Raw genomic sequence first — 19,612 nt, 5'->3', positions numbered from 1 at the left:
TAAGGTACTAGGAAGGAGTCTCGCGGCCAGCTTCCTAGATAATGAGCTAAAGTCGACAAGAAGTGACCATGTCGAAGGAGGGCCATGATGTATCCCACATCATCAACATGAGACAAAGGGATGCAAATGATTTCGGATGATACAGAGAATCGGGAATGAGTGTAACTACAGAAGGACAACTCTTGAACATATTGGCGACACGACTCTGGAGTTTGGCAGATTTTGGATCCATAGGATTGGTGGTCATGATGACATGGCAGAGATAAAATGGAAGGCAAAAATAAAGGGCCCAACCCAGGAAGGTCAATGATGAAATGAGGATATCCCAACCCGACACGAAGCAGAAAGTGTCATGTTCAAGAGTGAGCTCCCGACACAACTGATAAAATTTCCCATTTTTCCCCCCACCATTTCTGGCAGGTACCCCAATTATTTTTTAAATCACAAGCTTGAAGGGGATAGCATATGCTTGCACTGTAAGTTCATCCTTTGGATGAATCTGAACTACTAAGTTTAATGAGCCCTAGGAAGGAGAAGCTCATGTTCGTCATGGTGACGAATCCGATGTCATTTAATGTTTAACGAGTCCGAAAAAGGTGTAACTCGGTATCTTTTTCATGTTTAGATAGTTTGAAAAAGACATGGAAAAGAAAAATCCACATGGTCCCTTTTCATACATTTGTGTCTCTCAAGCCCGAAAAGGTAGAAAACGATACTTGAGAGAACCGCTTGACCATTTCAGTCAAGAAGTACCTTTTTCGTAAATAGTTTATCCCAGCCCAAAAAAAGGGGTAAACGTATACTAGGTAAACAACGTTTCATAGCCTTTAACGAGTTCAAAACGACAAGAGCTCAACAATATTTTCGTGTTTAAAGAGTCGGAAAAGAGCTTGAAAGCGGACCCCCCATTTTATTCTCTTTAATGAGTCAAAAAGGGAAAAATACTCTGTGATCTTTTCATTTTAGTTTTATGAGTCGAGAAAAGAGTTGAAACGTGACTCCAATACCATCATCAAGAATCTGTCACCTATTGCTGCACAAAAAGGTAAATGCATTATCCAGTTTCTGAGGAAAAATCAGTCAAAAATACTTTAAAACCCTAATATTTCATGAAAAAATGAATAACAGGAGGAAAAAGAAATTTTTTTTTACCATTTAGCATTTTACCTTTGTGTGAAGAGCTTTTTACCAACTTGTGCCCTAATTTTTCCAGAGCAGATTGTGGGAGATCCAGGAGGCCATTCGCCGAGCCGTCAGTTGCAGGTAAGAGCCAAGATATTAAGCTATATTTTCATACTTATTTCCCCTATTTTTAACCATTTTTTGGATTTCATGAGGAGGTTTTGTCAAAAAAAAATTGCCCTCGGTCAGCGCAATTTCTGGGCACGAAATCGCGCCAATCAGGGGCTATGAAGACTGTCAAGTGCGCCGTCGGTGCTACTATTTTTAAAATAGTCGCGCCAACACCGTGAATTTTTTTTCTTGTTTTTTGCTCAATTTGTCCATTTGAATCCAAATTTCTCTAGCCAAAGATGTTTATTGACTTGATTATATGGTTCTTGCAGGGAAAAAATCGTGAAAAATTGTGGATTGGAAGGAACGCGAGCATGAGGATATTGACACACAAGCAATGGCTGATCCAAATTTCTTGGATGCTTTGGAACTGTGGGATCCTCAAGTTCTTCCTCACACCAGGGATGTGGGCTCAACCCAAATTGCTGCGGTATCTTATCAGTCTTTGGGATATCAATCGGGAAGTGTTTATCATTCAGGACCAAGAACTGGAGTTGGAAACTTCTGACATTTATTTAATCACAGGACTGTCTCGATGAGGAGAACCAGTCAATATGTATGGGTCTAGACCTATTGGGGAAAGTGTGAGCATGCTACTTGCATAACATTGCCCAGAAGCACTAAAAAAAAAGCGGCAAGATAGAGATCATGATTGTTCAACATCTTGTGCTGAGAGTGTTGTTGCTGACCATAAACAGAGTGGTTGGATCTCAAGCGCGGCATGAAACTAAGAAATCCAAGTTTCAGTATGCTATCGATTGTATGACACCGACAATCTCCAATTGGGTAGAAGGCATGAAGATAAACATGAAGTGCTAGCTATCAAAATCCAAGGCGGGAGACCCAAAGTAGTTCTGCTTTGATTCCATTCTAGTGACCTTCTTTTTGGAGCGGGTGCCGCTATTTCACTACCAGCTTGCTGAGGTGGAACCACCATTGCCACAAGACCCACGGATGGTCCGTTGGAGTGCATTGATGCCTAGGATTACTGGGGGCCAAAAAATCATGAAAAATGGTGGATTGGAAGGAACACGAGAATGAGGATATTGACACACAAGCAATGGCTAATCCAAATTGCTTGGATGATTTGAGGAACTGTGGACTCCTCAAGTTCTTCCTCACACCAGGGATGTGGGCTCAACCTGAATTTCTACGGTATCTGATCAGTCTCTAGGATATCAATCGGGAAGTGTTTATCATCCGGGACCAAGAATTGGAGTTGGAAACTTCCGAGATTTATTTCATCACAGGACTGTCTCGACGAGGAGATCCAGTCAATCTGTATGGGTCCATACCTATTGGGGCAAGTGTGAGCATGCTACTTGCAGAACATTGCCCGGAAGCACTAAAATAAAAAAGCGGCAAGATAGAGATCATGACTATTCAGGATCTTGTGTTGAGAGTGTTGTTGCTGACCATAAACAGAGTGGCCGGATCTCAAGTGCAACATGAAACTAACAAATCCAAGTTTTAGTATGTTATCGACTGTACGGCACCAACAATCTTCAATTGGGCAGAAGCCATGAAGATAAACATGAAGCGCCAACTATCAAAAGCCAAGGCGGGAGACCTAAAGCAGTTCTGCTTTGGTCCCGTTCTAGTGACCTTCTTTCTGGAGCGGGTGCCGCTATTTCACTACCAGCTTGCTGAGGTGGAACCACCATTGCCACGAGACCCACAAATGGTCTATTGGAGTGCATTCATTCCTAGGATTATTAGGGGCCAACATATGTCATATAAGCCCGCCTTCTTCTCATGGTTACGGCGACAGCTGATTGTAGTGGAGGATTGGTCGTATAGCGGTACTGACTTCCGCGATGACCTAGATATGTTACTCCCAGAGGGGTAGGATTATGATGATGGAGGTAAAAAACAAACAATTTTTATTTTTAATTTTTTATTGTTTTTTGAAATATATGCATTCATGACATTTCTATTTTATCAATGCAGATGTTGGACCAGAGCATCCTGTTGGGATGTCCCTGATTGCCAGGCGTGTTGCTCTTCAGTTTGAGGTTGCTCCTTATAAGGAAGGAAGCAACAACGAGGAGGAGATCGCACAGAACCTCGAGGGATTGACCCATGGTATCCCAGAGTATGCCTCGGTGGGAGACATCCCACGCCAATATCAGAGGCACATGGTGGGGGTATCTGATCGGATTCGCCGATTGCTGACTCGTGTAGTATGAGCAGTCACATGCTACCATGAGCATCATGCTGATTAGTTTATAGGTCTAGCATTCCACATTTTTTAGGCCTGCGAGCCATGGATGTTACTTGAACACATATATTATTTTTTGGGGTTTTGATGTATCAAAAATTATTGACATATATATATATATATATATATATATATATATATATATATATATATATATATATATATATATATATATATATATATATATATATATATATGCTATATTTCATTTCCTACTATGGTACAAATGATTTGTTTTCGTTTTTCACATGTTTCGTAAATGTCTATCCAACACATAATTAGATAATGCATCTGTCAATGTATTCATATGTCTAGGAATATGATGATATGTAATGTAATCAAAATTTCTCTCCAGTAGATGAATACATAGATACATTCTCAATATCTGAGGGTTTTTGATGGAATATTTCCCGTTGAATTGAAGAACAACAAGTTGTGAATCAAGGTTGACAACCAATTCTCGAATGTCAAGAGAAATGGCTTCTAACAACAATTCGATAACTGTGCTATACTCAACAATTATTAGTTGTTCGACCTAAACAAATACCTTTAAGATCAATCAACTCACCATCAGGGTCATAAATGGCCCATGCCGTGGAGGATAGATTCTGTGTACTACGGCAAGCACCATCAGCGAAACCAATGTGAGGAGTTACAGACATCTGCAAAGCAGGTAAAAATATAGTAAGAAGGAAAGTTGCTTGAAAAACAACACACCAAACCACACTATACAAAAAATGAATGACACACTATTGTACAAAAGTAGCCATGCAAGATGACCTAAGCATAGTACTTTTTGAGAGAATCCGTTGCCGAACTCGGGTAATCAATCAATTGAAATAAAAACTAGAGTTTTACCATTGCCATGACGAGTGAGCATCGACTCAGCCAAATAATAGAGTAGAACTCATATAAGGTTGTGGCCCTATGCCCCCTGGGCGAGGGAGGGTCACGAGTCAGATGACAACCCCATTGCAATAATGGGAAATCGGTAAAAACTCGGGGAGGGAAAGAAACCTGAACCTATGAGGAGGTAAAGGTGCCTCCAGTTGAAAGATCTTGACAATATCAAGATCAACTAACATGTCAATAGGCAGTGCAGAAGAGAACCTCTCAAGAAAATACATGTCGAGAGATGTACTCGAAACAGGATGATCAGAGGACACCGAAGGCAAAGCTGAAACAATTTCCATGTAATTGATTTCGGTGAGACTTAGCGGCATAACCTCGCCCCATGTATCGACAAGATATAGTGAAGGAATGACCCAAGGATCAAATTTGACCGAGATCATGTTGACAGAGGAAACATGAGGAGGTGGGAGTGGAAAAATTCCCATCAAAGCAAGATCTTTAAAAAGCCCTGCCCCCACACTCTCATAAGGGGCACTGGTGTGCTTCACATATGAAACATTTCCATCTGAGGAGGAAGAGGAAAAGAAGGATAGTTGGTCAACTGTGACTATCTTCCCTTGATGGGGAAAACGAATCACGCAGAAAAGGGAGGAGGCTACAACATGCATGGCATGGGTCCAACTCCTTCCGAGCAGAAGATTATAATTGAGATTAGCGTCAACAATCTCTACTTCAACGTGTACTATCTTGCCCTCCAAAGTAATGGAAAGGTTGGGTAAGACACTAAATGGTCACGAATCAGGCCCATCAAAAGCTTCCAAAGTGTTAGGGGACTAGTTCAGAGTAGGAGAACCAATTGCCTTCCAACAAGTGACAAACATGATGCAGGTAGAAGCACCTTCATCTATGACGGTCCTATGAATGGTTTTCTCATTTATGATTACCTGAATGAGAAAGACAATTTGATGAGGCAAACATGGAACGTGGTTTTCCAGGTCAAAATAGATAAGATTGGAATTAGTTGGATCAATACCCCCAAAAGCCGACAGTAATGATTTCCGCTAAGAAGGACAGCTTTGAAGGACCTCGAGAGCAGACATAGCTGATGGTGCTGTTGGCATTATGGCACATGTTTGGCACAGGTTTGGCTCGATGACATAAGTGTTGTCCTTGATGGCAACTCATTCAAGTAGCAGATCACAGTTCAGGCTCTCAGAATGGTAGAAAATGAGATACCCATAGGTTCCTTTTCACAAAGCTGCGGACATATGCAGGTGCACCGAACAAAAGGTGCGTACATATACGCAGGTGTATCGAACAAAACGTTCGTACATATAGTACATGCACTATCATGCAGTGAAAAGCGTTCACACGTGGGAAATCTTATGGTTGGTCCATGGTATTTAGTTCGACATTTTTGAACCTATGGTTTTGGTCCGTGGTTTTGTATCTAAAGTATTGAACCCAGGTATTGGGTCCCTAGTATTGGATCTCTATGGTTTTGGACCATGGTTTGAGTAAGGCCTAGACTATAAAAAGGAAAGGAGATCATTTGGCTGGCGTAGACTGTTGTGTTGAATATCTTGAGAAGAGCAAGATTTGAAATACTGGTGATCGGTTGGGAGTTATAGCTGGACCTGAATCAAGGAGGAACCTGAGATTTAGAAGATGGTTAATATCTACTGATAGGTCGAGATCTCTTCAGCACATGATTAGATCTATAAATCTGATTATCTGGGTGTGATTAAGAAAAGGGATAAATTATCTATACCCGCAGATCCGACACAGTGGAGGCGCGTATACCCGCAGGTTCGACACAGCGGAGGCGTTGATATACACGGGTGTGACACAACGCAGGTGCATATTCCACAAGATCGACAGAGCAGAGGCGTGAATACCTGTAGTTTTGACACAACGCAAGTGCGTAGTCTGCAGGATCGACACAGAAGAGGCGCGGATATCCACAGGTTCGACACAGTGGAGGCGCAGATACCCACAGGTTCGACATAGTGGAGGCGCGGATACCCGCAAGTTCGACATAGTGGAGGCGCAGATCCCTACAGGTTAAGGAAGTGAATATTGTGTATGTGCACAGATTTCTATTGGTGAAGTAGCAGACTTTTCTTGAAATATGTTTTAGCTGCTTTTGTTTATTACTGCAGTGTTCAGGGTTCTGAATTGGTGTTTGGTTACTGGTATTGTGCTCTGAGAAGTTATTGATTTAGTATTTGTACAAGGAAGTTGGTTGATTGCAGATCTATTTGATGTTTGATTGATATTCATGGATCCAGTTTGAAAATTTATGAAACGTGGTCCCTGGAAGAAAAGAGAAGTCCTCTGTAGGTCAGAACCTACGTACTAGTACCTCAGCTAGTACAAGAGCTAAGGGGGTTGAAGCTCCCTTCCAGGAAAGTCTGGAGAATGAGAGAAGGTTGTAGCCTTCTGCAGGTTGAAGCCTGCGTGCTGGTATAAGACTGCACCAGTACAGAATCATTGTAAAAAGAAGTTTCTAATTGAAAGAAGAGAGAGACATATTGCAGCAGGTGGTTTTCACCCACATTGAGTTTCCACCTTATATCTTGTGTTATTTTGTGTGACTGTCTGCTCTACTTTTCTGTTCCTGCTTACTGTTATATGATTCTTACACATATATTAATGATCAAAATCTGAAGAATAAATTAAATTATATGTCTAGAAGGTATACGCAAATTTCATTAGTCAGATCTACAAATATTTGTATAAATTGAAAACGAATTTGATAATACTGATTCACCCCCCCCCCCTCTCAGTATTATTTTCAACAATTGGTATCAGAGCAGGTCCTTCAGGAGAAGCTTGATTGCTTGAAGGAATATCTATCATCATGAGCAACTACAAAAAGGAAGCATCAATCAGGCCACCAATTTTCGATGGGAGTAACTTTGTCTATTGGAAGGTAAGAATCACTGCCTATCTTCAATCTCTTGGTACATAAGTTTGGGATATTGTGGAAACAGGATACAAATTTCCTTCAACAACTCCTACAGATACGGCTGGTAAAAGGCAGTATGAAACAAATGCAAAGGCTGTTAATACCCTATTAGGGAGTCTATCTCAATCAGAATTCGTCAAGGTTATGCAGCTCAAAACCACAAAAGAAATATGGGACAAGATCGTTCTGAGCTATGAAGGAGATGATTAGGTAAAACGAGAAAAACTTCAAACGCTCAGAATTCAGTATGAAAATCTCAGAATGTACAATGATGAAAGCGTGGCTAACTATTTCCTTCGCATAGATGAGCTTGTTAATTGTATGAAAAACTTGGGTGAAGAAATAAAAGAAGTTGTTTTGGTTGAAAAAGTTCTAAGATCTTTGTCTCCTAAGTTTGATTCAAAAGTTTCTGCCATAGAAGAAAAGTAGAATCTAAAGAGCCTTACCATGTCACAGCTGCATGGAATCCTAACTACTTACGAAATGAGAAAAGGTGGACCATCAGACAGGAGAGAAGTTGCATTCAAAGCCTCAGGAAAAGGAGATTACAATGACTCAGGACATATGTCGGAAGAAGAGGAAGAGTCAAATTTTGTCAAGAACCTTCAACGGGGTTCTAGAAGATTCAGAGGTAAGCTCCCTTTCAAATGTTTTTCCTATGGAAGATTCGGTCACTATGTTGCCAAGTGTCCTCATAAAGATAAGCTTGACAAAGGTAAGGAACCAGTTAGATGGAACAGAAAACAGAATGTAAGTAAGAAAAATTATTACACACATGAAGACAGTGATGGTCTTTCAAATAGCGATGAAGATGAACAAGGTAATGATTATAGACTTTTGAGGGATTTTGAAGATGATGATTTATTGGATGCTATAGATGAAGAAATTTATAAACTCAAAATTTGCTTAGAAGAGAAAAATATGATTATAGATACTCTGACTTCCCAACTTGCTGAAATGGAGAAACACAATGAAAAGTTAGAAAGTGAAATTGTGAGGCTTAGAAAGGACATTGAGAAAATGAAAGCTCTTAATCTTAGATTTGCTAAAGGATATGAAACTTTAGATGAGATTATCAAAGTGCAGCGTTCTCCTCTAATCAAGACAGGTCTTGGATATACCAAAGAAACATCTCAAGCACAGAAGCCATCTACTTCCAAAAGTTATCTTGAAGCTGCAAGGAGAAGTGAACAGGTTAACAATCCTCAGCAAAAGCATAATGCTTATCACCACGCAAGTCAGGGACAATTTACCTCAAGAATGAAGAAAGACCGCCAGGTAAATCGGGGGCAATCTACTTCAAGGATGAACAGAAGCTACAACCAACCACAGGTAAGTCATTCTCAATTTGCCTCAAGAATGGATAGAAACTACAACCATTTGGTTGGTAGATTTGATAATTGCAGGAGCTTCTTCAATGGCCAATGTTTCTCTTGCCATAACTTTGGTCACAAAGCAGCTCAATGTGCTGCCTACAAGAAAATCATGACTAGAGAAGCACAGAAACAAAGGAGTATGACTGGGACCATGAACAGGACCTAGAATAACTTTGCTGCTCTTGAGAATGAAGTAGAATGTCCTATTTGTAACAATTTCGGTCATGAAGATTCTGAATGCAGGAGCAGGTTTCGGCAAACAACTCAAAAGGAGCAAGTTTCTTTGGTTTCCAAAACATGGAAAAAGAAAGAATTGCAACCAGAAAGATGTGGGATAGCCTTATATGGAGAAGGACAGGAAAATCAGTGGTACATCGATAGTGGATGCTCAAAACATATGACAGGTGATAAAGATAAACTTCAATCATATAGTGCCTTAGAAAAGGAAAAGAAGGTCTCATTTGGAAATGACACCCCTCCACTCATAAAAGGTAAAGGATCTGTTCTTTTGAAAGAAAAGGTCAAGGCTGGAAACATTATGTATGTTGATGGCTTGAAGCATAATTTATTAAGTGTCAGTCAAATATGTGATCAAGGAAATGAAGTAATATTTCGATCAAAGGGATGCATTGTTCGTGAGCTTGATACAGGAGAAACAGTGATCAAAGGCATAAGAACTCCAAATAATTTATATATACTCAAGGGAGGACAACAACAATGCTATCTAAGCAAGAATGATGAACATTGGCTATGGCACAGAAGATTGGGGCATCTAAGCTTCTCACAGATAAGGAAAGCATGCAAATATCAGGCAGTGTGATCTACCTGACATCAGAATTCTAGACAATACAATATGCAAATCATGTCAATTTGGTAAGCAAACCAGAACTAATTTCTCTGAAAAGGAAGGATCAACTAGCAGGCCACTTGAACTTGTCCATACTGATGTATGTGGTCCATCTAGGAAAATATCACCTCGAGGAGAAGAATATTTTATATTATTCATTGACGACTTTTCCAGGATGTGTTGGATAGGACTTATGAAGCATAAAGATAAAGCTTTTGAAAAATTCAAATCATTCAAAGCCTTGGTGGAGAACGAATCAGATTGAAGAATCAAATGCCTCAGGTCTGATCGAGGAGGAGAATTTACCTCGAATGAATTTTTTGATTTTTGTGAAGAACATGGAATAAGAAGGGAATTCTCTACTGCTAGGACTCCTCAGCAAAATGGAGTAGTAGAAAGGATGAACAGAATGGTTCAACAAATGGCTCGTGCTATGCTTGATGAGTCTGGAACTCCCGCAACCTTCTAGGGTGAAGCTGCATTTGCTGCAGTTACTATTCTCAACAAGACAAATGTCCGGGTAAACAGCACTCAGACTCCTCATGAACTTTGGTATGGTAAGACTCCCACGGTAAAATACTTCAAAATTTTTGGAAGCAAATGCTACATCAAGAAGACTGATGAAAATCTTGGCAAGTTTGAACCTAGAGCAGATGAAGGCATTCTCCTTGGTTACTCTCCTCATAGCAAAGCATACAAGTGTTACAATAAAAGACTTGGAAAAATTGTTGAAAGTATTGATGTAGTGGTTGATGAAGAAGGAAACACTCCTAGGCAGGTAAAATCTGAAGATTTCGAAGATGATGAGGACTATCCATCAACATCAAATCATATTCATGATGAATAAGAAACCCATGAGGCACCAGAAGAACAGATAAGGATAGAAGAAAAGACTCCATCCAAGTATGTTCAGAAGAATCATCCAGAATCTCAAATTTTGGGGCAAAAAGAGGCAGGTGTACAAACAAGAAGAACCATTTCAAAAGCTTCAAGCTATCTAGCATTGCTCTCCTCCACTTAACCACAAAATGTAAGAGAGGCATGCAAAGATGAATGTTGGGTAAAAGCCATGGAGGAAGAACTTGAGTAGATCGAAAAGAATAACACTTGGGAGTTGGTTCCTAGACCAAAAGATAAGAATGTCATAGGAAAAAAATGGATATTCAAAAATAAGCTACATGAAAATGGAGATGTGATTAGAAACAAGGCCAGACTTGTTTGCAAAGGGTATGCTCAACAAGGAGGCATAGACTTTGAAGAAAATTTTGCACCAGTTGCCAGACTAGAGACCATAAGGATGTTCCTTGCCCTTTCTAGCTTTCAGAAGTTCAAAGTATTTCAAATGGACGTGAAGTCTGCTTTCTTGAAGGGAGACTTGGATGAAGAAGTATATATTGAACAACCAGATGGGTTTATTCCTGGAAATGATCCAAAACTTGTATGCAGACTCAAAAAGGCTCTCTATGGCCTTAAACAGGCTCTAAGGGCATGGTATTATCGGTTGGATAAGTACCTCCTTAGCAAGGTTTTATAAAAGGATCAACTGATAGCAATCTATATATAAAAATTGACAATGATAAGTTGCTAATACTTGTTGTGTATGTTGATGATATCATCTTTCGTAGCAATGAAGAAGACATGAGTCAAAATTTTGCCTTGGTGATGCAGAAAGAGTTTGAAATGTCCATGCTTGGTGAGCTCACATATTTTCTTGGTTTACAAGTCCAACAAAAAAAAGACGGCATTTTTCTATCACAAACCAAGTATCTCAAGTAGATCTTGAATAAAGATGGGATGGAGGATTCGAAACCAGTATGTACCCCTATGGTGACAGGATGCAGCCTCAGTGAAAATGATGAATTGGCAGCAGTACATCAACCAACCTATAGATCCATGATTGGTAGTCTGCTCTATCTAACAGGTACCCGACCAGACATTATGCATGCAGTGGGAATAGTTGGAAGGTTTCAGGCAAATCCAAAGGAAACTCATCTTTAGGCAGTCAAGAGAATTTTCAAGTATCTTCAAGGAACTCAAAATTATGGCTTATGGTATCCTAGAGGTACAGATCTCACACTTCATGCATATACAGATGCAGATTAGGAAGGAAGTGTGGATGACAGAAAAAGCACTAGTGGTGGTGCATTCTTGATGGGTCCTAGATTAGTATCTTGGTTCAGCAAGAAACAAAGTTCTATTGCATTATCTACAGCTGAAGCAAAATATGTAGATGTTGGATCTTGCTGCACTCAACTCCTTTGGATGATGCAAACAATGCATGATATGCAAATCACTTGTACTCCACATATCTCCATTTTTTGTGATAATACAAGTGCAATCAGTATTTCAAAGAATCCTGTCATGCATTCAAAGACTAAGCACATACCAATCAAAGATCATTTTCTCCAAGAACAAGTGCTTGAACGAAAGGTCAAATTGGAGTATGTTCCCTCTAAGGAACAAGTTGCTGATATTCTCACCAAACCACTGCCCAGGGAGACCTTTGAATAGTACCTCAAACAAAAGCTGGGGATAATTGATGCATCATATTTTTGTTGAATCTTGTCTGGTTCAGAGATTGTTGGTTGTACGCGAGTTTCATATGGGGTATACGCGTACATACAATGGTTTATGTGGGTACAGCCGTGTATATTTTGACTTGAAGAAAAGCAAGGATGAGAAGAGTCTGCTAAGGGTCTGTTAGAGACCATCTGGCACAGGTTCAAGGGGAGCATATGTTCTTCTAATAATGCATTGTAGGCATTATCGTAGAAGATCTTGGTTCAATTCTTTAGTTGTTTTAATTTCAGGAGGAGCAAGTGCAGAAGGAGAGCATGGATACTGATCTGAATAATGATTGACAAATGCTGCTGATATTTTGTCTCTGTATTTCTTTTGTCAAGGCCATGTAACGGCCTATCTTGGTTGCCCCACTATGCCTGGGATGGATAATATGCTTATTATATCATGTATCCCCTCTTGGTTGGGTGTCGTATGTATGAGTCTTTGGTGATAGGAAGGTCAGTTATGATGTATAAAGTCAGATTTCTTTTGTAGAACATCTTCTTGCAGATCTTGCTTATATGTCAAGGGGAGCTTGGACAGCATAGCAGAGGAGAGATTTCAGCATGTACTCAGGGGGAGCATAACCCTTTGCCCTTGATGTCAAAGGGGGAGAAAAGACTTTGAGTGACTTTGGGTTGTCATCAAGTCCAAAGGGGGAGATTGTTGGCATTATGGCACAGGTTTGGCTCGATGACATAAGTGTTGTCCTTGACGGCAACTCACTAAAATAGCAGATCACAGTTCAGGCTCTCAGAATGGTAGAAAATGAGATACCCGCAAGTTCCTTTTCACAAAGCCGCGGACATACGTAGGTGCACCGAACAAAAGGTGTGTACATATAAGTAGGTGTACCAAACAAAAAGTGCGTACATACAATACATGCACTTTCATGCAGAGAAAAGAGCACACACATGGGAAATCTTATGGTCGGTCCATGGTATTTAGTCCGACATTTTTGAACCTATGGTTTTGGTCTGTGGTTTTGTATCTAAAGTATTGAACCCAGGTATTGGGTCCCTAGTATTGGATCTCTATGGGTCCCTAGTATTGGATCTCTATGGTTTTGGACCATGATTTGAGTAAGGCCTAGACTATAAAAAGGAAAGGAGATCATTTGGCTGGCGTAGACTGTTGTGTTGAATATCTTGAGAAGAACAAGATCTGAAATACTGGTGATCGGTTGGGAGTTATAGCTAGACCTGAATCAAGGAGGAACCTAAGATTTACAAGATGGTTAATATCTACTGATAGGTCGAGATCTCTTTGGCGCATGATTAGATCTATAAATCTGATTATCTGAGTCTGATTAAGAAAATGGATAAATTATCTATACCCACAGATCTGACACAGTGGAGGCGCGTATACCCACAGGTTCGACACAGCGGAGGCGTTGATATATGCGGGTGTGACACAGCGCAGGCATGTATTCTGCAGGATCAACAGAGCAGAGGCGCGAATACCGACAGGTCTGACACAGCACAAGTGCGTAGTCCGTAGGATCGACACAGCAGAGGCACGGATACCCGCGGGTTCGACACAGTGGAGGCGGGGATACCCGCAGGTTCGACACAGTGGAGGCGCGGATACCCACAGGTTCGACACAGTGGAGGCGCGGATACCCGCAGGTTCGACATAGTGGAGGCGCAAATCCCCATAGGTTAAGGAAGTGAATACTGCGTATGTACGCAGATTTCTATTGGTGAAGTAGCGGACTTTTCTTGAAATATTTTTTAGCTGCTTTTGTTTATTACTGCAGTGTTCAGGGTTCTGAATTGGTGTCTGGTTACTGGTACTGTGCTCTGAGAAGTTATTGATTCAGTATTTGTACAAGGAAGTTGGTTGATTGCAGATCTATTTGATGTTTGATTGATATTCATGGATCCAGTCTAAAAATTTATGAAACGCAGTCCCTGGAAGAAAAGAGAAGTCCTCTGTAGGTCAGCGCCTACGTACTAGTACCTCAGCTAGTACAAGAGCTAAGGGGGTTGAAGCTCCCTTCCAAGAGAGTCTGGAGAACAAGAGAAGGTTGTAGCCTTCTGCAGGTTGAAGCCTGCGTGCTGGTATAAGACTGCACCAGTATAGAATCATTGTAAAAAGAAGTTTCTAATTGAAAGAAGAGAGAGACATATTGCAGCAGGTGGTTTTCACCCACATGCTCTACTTTTCTGTTCATGCTTACTGTTATATGGTTCTAACACACATATTAATGATCAACATCTGAAGAATAAATTAAATTATAAGTCTGGAAGGTATACACAAGTTTCATTAGTCAGATATGCAAATCTTTGCATAAATTGAAAAAGAATTTGATAATACTGATTCACCCCCCCCCCCCTCTTAGTATTATTTTCAATAGGTGCTTGAGCTAAATCCTCAACAATGTTATAATGTTGAGTGGCTCAAGCATTTGGATTATACGAGGACTTTCTCAGCACACCTCGAGAAGGTGGTCAAATGGCGAAATCAGGATTAGGTCGCTCTATATGGAGAGGACCAGAACTTGACGAGGTAGAAGAAGAAGGGGCACCTTCTTTCTCTTTCCCTGCTATTGGGGTAGGAGTTTGATAATCTTTTGACCTGGTAGCCACGTTAATTGGTGTACTCATCATGAACACTTGTGAACCTGAGGAAGCGGATGATTGAGGCTGGTCTACCATTTGGGTCTGCTGGGATGGAAAGGGCTCTTTTAGGATAGCTGGGGTACCTTTGAGCAAACGACTAACTTCGGACCGTCTAGGACAATCCTTAGTATAGTGATCCTCCTCATAGATGAGGCATGGATACTTGGGCTTCTATTGAGAAGCGTCACCAGCAGATGACTTGGGAGGACCCTGTTTTGGGGCATCAACTTTACCCTTTCCTTTGCCTTTCTTCTTACCTTTAGAGGATTTGTCCGCTGCGGTAGACTGAACAACGTGGACCTCTGAGGTTTTACCAGGGCCAGGTGGATTATGAGAAGACCCATTGGAAGTAGTGTTGGAGACCGACTTCTATTTGGAAGAAGATTTTGCAGGGGTCTGAGTCACTGAACCAATTACTCCATCAATAGGAGGTGTAGCAGGAGACTTAGATGTCGTCAGATCAAATGATGGTTTGGGCGCATCGGGTAACACATCATATAATGTGCCAGATTGTGAATAGATGAGATCTAGGTACTGGCCACGCGCGATGGTTTGTTCTTCAGTGACACATCCTTCCATAGCAATGTCCTCAGCAATTTTGTTGACGAAGGATTTGGTGAACCATTCGGTCAAAAATTGATCAGCAATCTACGCCTACATCTCCATTCATGAATATGATCAGAGATGTGGGTCGTAGTGTCTTGCTTAAGCGATGTTAGCAGATGGGTGCCAGTTTCATAGTGAACCAGAAATTGGAAATGTGTGAGAAAGGCCATGACGAGAGTGTTAAAGTCGTGATAGGTATTTCAAGGCAGCTCGATATACCACTTCGATGCAGCACCAGTGAGAGTTCGTTGGAAAAGCCGAAGACAAATGGAATCATCAACGTAGGAATTTGAGGAGTACCAGAGGTGATATGTCATCACATGGGCTTGTGGATCCTCTTTCGCTTCTCCTTCAAACTTCAGAAAATCGCTCGGGATCTTGGAACAGACTAAAGGCCAGTATGGCGAATGAAGAATCAGATCATTCGTGAGTTGAGACACATCTGGCAACTCTAGTGTAGCCAAGAATGACAATTGAGTATTGAAAGGCATTGGAGGCAGATAAGCAGGTCCAACCGGAGGAGCCCATCCCTGCTGGTAAGGATTTTGTCCCCATAGTGGAGGGTTTTGTCCATATGGCATTTGATTTTATCCCCACTGTAGGTTACCTTGCCCATAGGGAGGATTTTGACCTTGAAAGCCTTGAAATTGTCCAGCCATAGGTTGTTGATAAGAAACATATGGGTTAAAAGGTTATTGAGCCTCTAGACCTTGGACATATGGATGTTGCACCTACTGTCCTTGGACATACGGGTTTTGAACCTGTTGCCCCTGGACATAAGGGTTTAAGACCTGCTACCCTTGGACATAAGGGTTTAAGACCTACTACCCTTGGACATAAGGATTTTGCACTTACTGTCCTTGGACATAAGGATTTTGGACTTGTTGCCCTTGGACATTAGGATTTGGGGCCTGCTGTTGCAAGACTTGACCCTGACCTTGTCCCTACAAAGGTTGACCCTGTTGATATGAGTATAAGGGTTGCTGCTGCTCGGGTTGGCCTTGTTGCTGCAAGGGCTGACCTTGCGGCTGCAAAGGCTGTCCCTGCGGCTATAGAGGCTGGCCTTGCGAAGACATAGGCTGGGAGGTTTTTTGAACATACTGCATTTGTGGCTGCATGGTTTGCTGCAACTGTTGCAAGGGTTTCCCCTGCAGCTATTGCAGTTGTCCTTGCTGCGGCACTATTTGCCCTTGTTGCTACATGGACAGCCCTTGCTGCAACAAAGGTTGACCTTGTTGTTGCAGAAGTTGTCCTTGTTTCTGCAAGGGTACTTGAACAATTCCCAGAGTGACACCTTGAAAATTTTCAAACTGTATCTTGCCATAGCCACCAGGATTGGCGGATGGACCAGGATGAACATACTTTCCAGGCTAAAGGACATAAGGTGGATTGACCATTCCTTGGGAATCATATGGAACATAAGGAGTTTAGTACTAAACCTGAGCCCCATAAGGCTGTTGATATTGGATGTTGCTTGACCCAGATGGACCAACAGGATTTTGAACCTATTGGTACTGGACATTGATTGATCCAGCAGGGTTTTGAATGGCACCAGAAGAGGGTTGGTTCATCCCAGCCATGTGAGCTTGTGAGCCACTCACATTGGTTGGGCTGGACATCATAGAAACATTCAGATTCTACCCCCCATGTGGTGGCACAACTTGTCCACTTACTGGAGGTATCGAAGAACTGACAGAGACATGACTCGAGGCCATTAGTTGAACCGGACGGGTGACTTGGACCGATGAGACAAGAGGATTCGGAACGGTGGGTTGCATCGGAACTGAAGTAACTGCAGAATGCGCAATTGGTTGGGAGGTCGGGTTCTGGATGAATGGACCCGAGGTAGGTCTAGCACCAGATGACTAGATGGGGTTATGATAAAGTAATGAGGCACTAGGCATACCTGAAACCAACTGAGCTAAAGTCACGTAATTGGGTGGTAAATTAGGATGGACACTGGTTGGAATGGTTCTTGTGTAGGGGAAACCTTCAGGAGGAAAAGGATATTCCTCCTCTTCGATGGTGTGTGGAGTGGAAACCTCTGAGTGACCCGGAGAGGAGACTGGGATTTCACCCTCTGATTCCATGGGTGGAAATAAACGATGATGAATGACCGAAGATGTTCGAGGGGATAATTCCAAAGGAATACCCAACTGATCGTATGGACTGTATGGACGCTGAAGTGATATCACAACAAGATCGAATAAAGGATTCAAAAGATAAACAACCAATCCAAGCTGACCTTCGGCAGTCGGCAAACTCTCGCGAGTCTAGATAGGATTATCCAGAGATTCCAGGCCAATGTCAAAAAGTGACCCAGTATCTGAGGGAGGTGGAGGACGTGATGAAAAAGGTTGAATTCTTAGAAAAATTCCAAGTTCAACACCTTGGTCCTCAAGTGGCTGCGGTAATTCAGGAAATGGATCCTCAGACAATCTTTTAGATAGAGGAGAGGAAGAGGAACTAGGCGAACCTGATGGTTTAGCCACGATGTCTTCGTCTCAAATAAAAGGAAGAGAGAGATAGATTCCAAGGCTTTAAAATTTATTTAAAAGGAATACTCATGATTTGGTCTCAAAGAGACTAACAGGAATGTTATGAGATCGTGAGCAACAATATTTTAAGACGCATAAACAAACTAGTGCTCTTTCATGTTTTAAAGAGTCAAAAAGATCAAATGACTACTCAAGATGATCTGGGTAAAAAGGATTACCAGGTAATTGTGAACTGTAGAATACCTCCGGGCGAACCAAGAAGTACAGGAAGGAAATCTCCCCGAATGTTGTGTTCGATGTATCATGTTTACAAGGTAGCATACTCAGCTTCCTATGGATAAAGGATTGCAACCTAGTGGGGTCTCCCTTTATATACATGATAGTACGGGGAGAACAAGTTTGTACTAGAGTTGTCTAGTGTCGAAGCACAAGTCTGTACTAGCGTTTTGGGGTCTCCCTTTATATACACAATGGTACATGGAGCGCAAGTCCATACTAGTGTTGTCTAGTGTCGAAGTGCACGATAGCTACTAGATTTAAAGACGCCAGAACACATCTCTAGCCTAGACCTTCTATATGTGATTGTTAGGTTTCAAATGTGCCTTAGGTTAATTGAGTTTATTTTAAAGTTTATCTTGAAATTATGTCTCGGTTTTCAGGTCTTAGCAATGTGACTCAAAAAATTCCTATATGTGGCTAAATGAGACAAGACTCTTTCAATTCGATGAATTATTTACACTAGAGAGAGTAGAAAACACAATCAAATGCAAACAAACAAGCAACTGAAAGCAAAATGACTTTTTCACTATTTCACTATTCGAAAACAAAATAATGAAAAACTCTTTCCAATTCCTATTTTCCTAGAAAGTGCACTTCAAGCAGTCCTTTCAAAAGTAAAGAGAATTATTTTTCTTTTCAAATGCAAATTATGATGCAACTCTAGTCTTCAATGATGCTTACTAACGTAACATATTGATTTAGCAAACTAGAATTATGTATTTTTTCATGAAATGACAAAATCAATCTTTCATAAACACTTCACTGAAAAATTGTCAAAACAAACAATTCCTCTAGCAAATGAAAAGCACAAAAGAAAATTTCTTTCGAACTAATGACACAATGACTCTACCAAAAACAAGACAAGAAATGTGATCTATCTCGAAAATAGATGGTTAAGCAACAAATGAAACTTTTCAAACTTGATTTGTTATGAAACCAGCTCACAAAAAGATAGAAAAGATAGATCAACACCTTAGAATTTAGCCTCTTCGAGGGGGAAACCTCCTTTACATTACACAAATGAATGATTCTTTGATGATTCAAATGAAAAAACCTCCTTTCTATATATAGGAGTCTAAGGAGTCATAATATAACCTAGCTGACCTAACAATAATAATATAAAGGCACAAAAATAACAATAGAGGGATTCTATGGGGCACAGTAATAACAATATGGGGACAATAGGGGCACAACAATATTAATAAGGGATACAACTACAGTAGTAATGGGGTAGTCACTAGTATTATAGGGACATAACATGCCCCTTTCCTTGAAAAAAGTGTTGTCCTCAACGCTTGAGTAGTTCTAGATGCTTCTGTATAAAATTCTCATCCTCCCATGTGGAATCTTCAGCGGATAAGTTCTTCCACTTGATGAGATACTCCGAAATTGATCGATTTCGTCGCCGTCGAGTTCTTGTTTCTGTCATTGCTTCCGGTTCCAATCTAATTTTTCCTTCCTCGTCAAGTTCTAGAAATATTGT

This window comes from Pinus tabuliformis, chromosome 1_2 (assembly GCF_031772625.1).
Source record: "Pinus tabuliformis cultivar Carrire ecotype Pingquan chromosome 1_2, CPIR1, whole genome shotgun sequence".
Taxonomy (NCBI): Eukaryota; Viridiplantae; Streptophyta; class Pinopsida; order Pinales; family Pinaceae; genus Pinus; species Pinus tabuliformis.
This window is presented reverse-complemented; position numbering follows the sequence as displayed.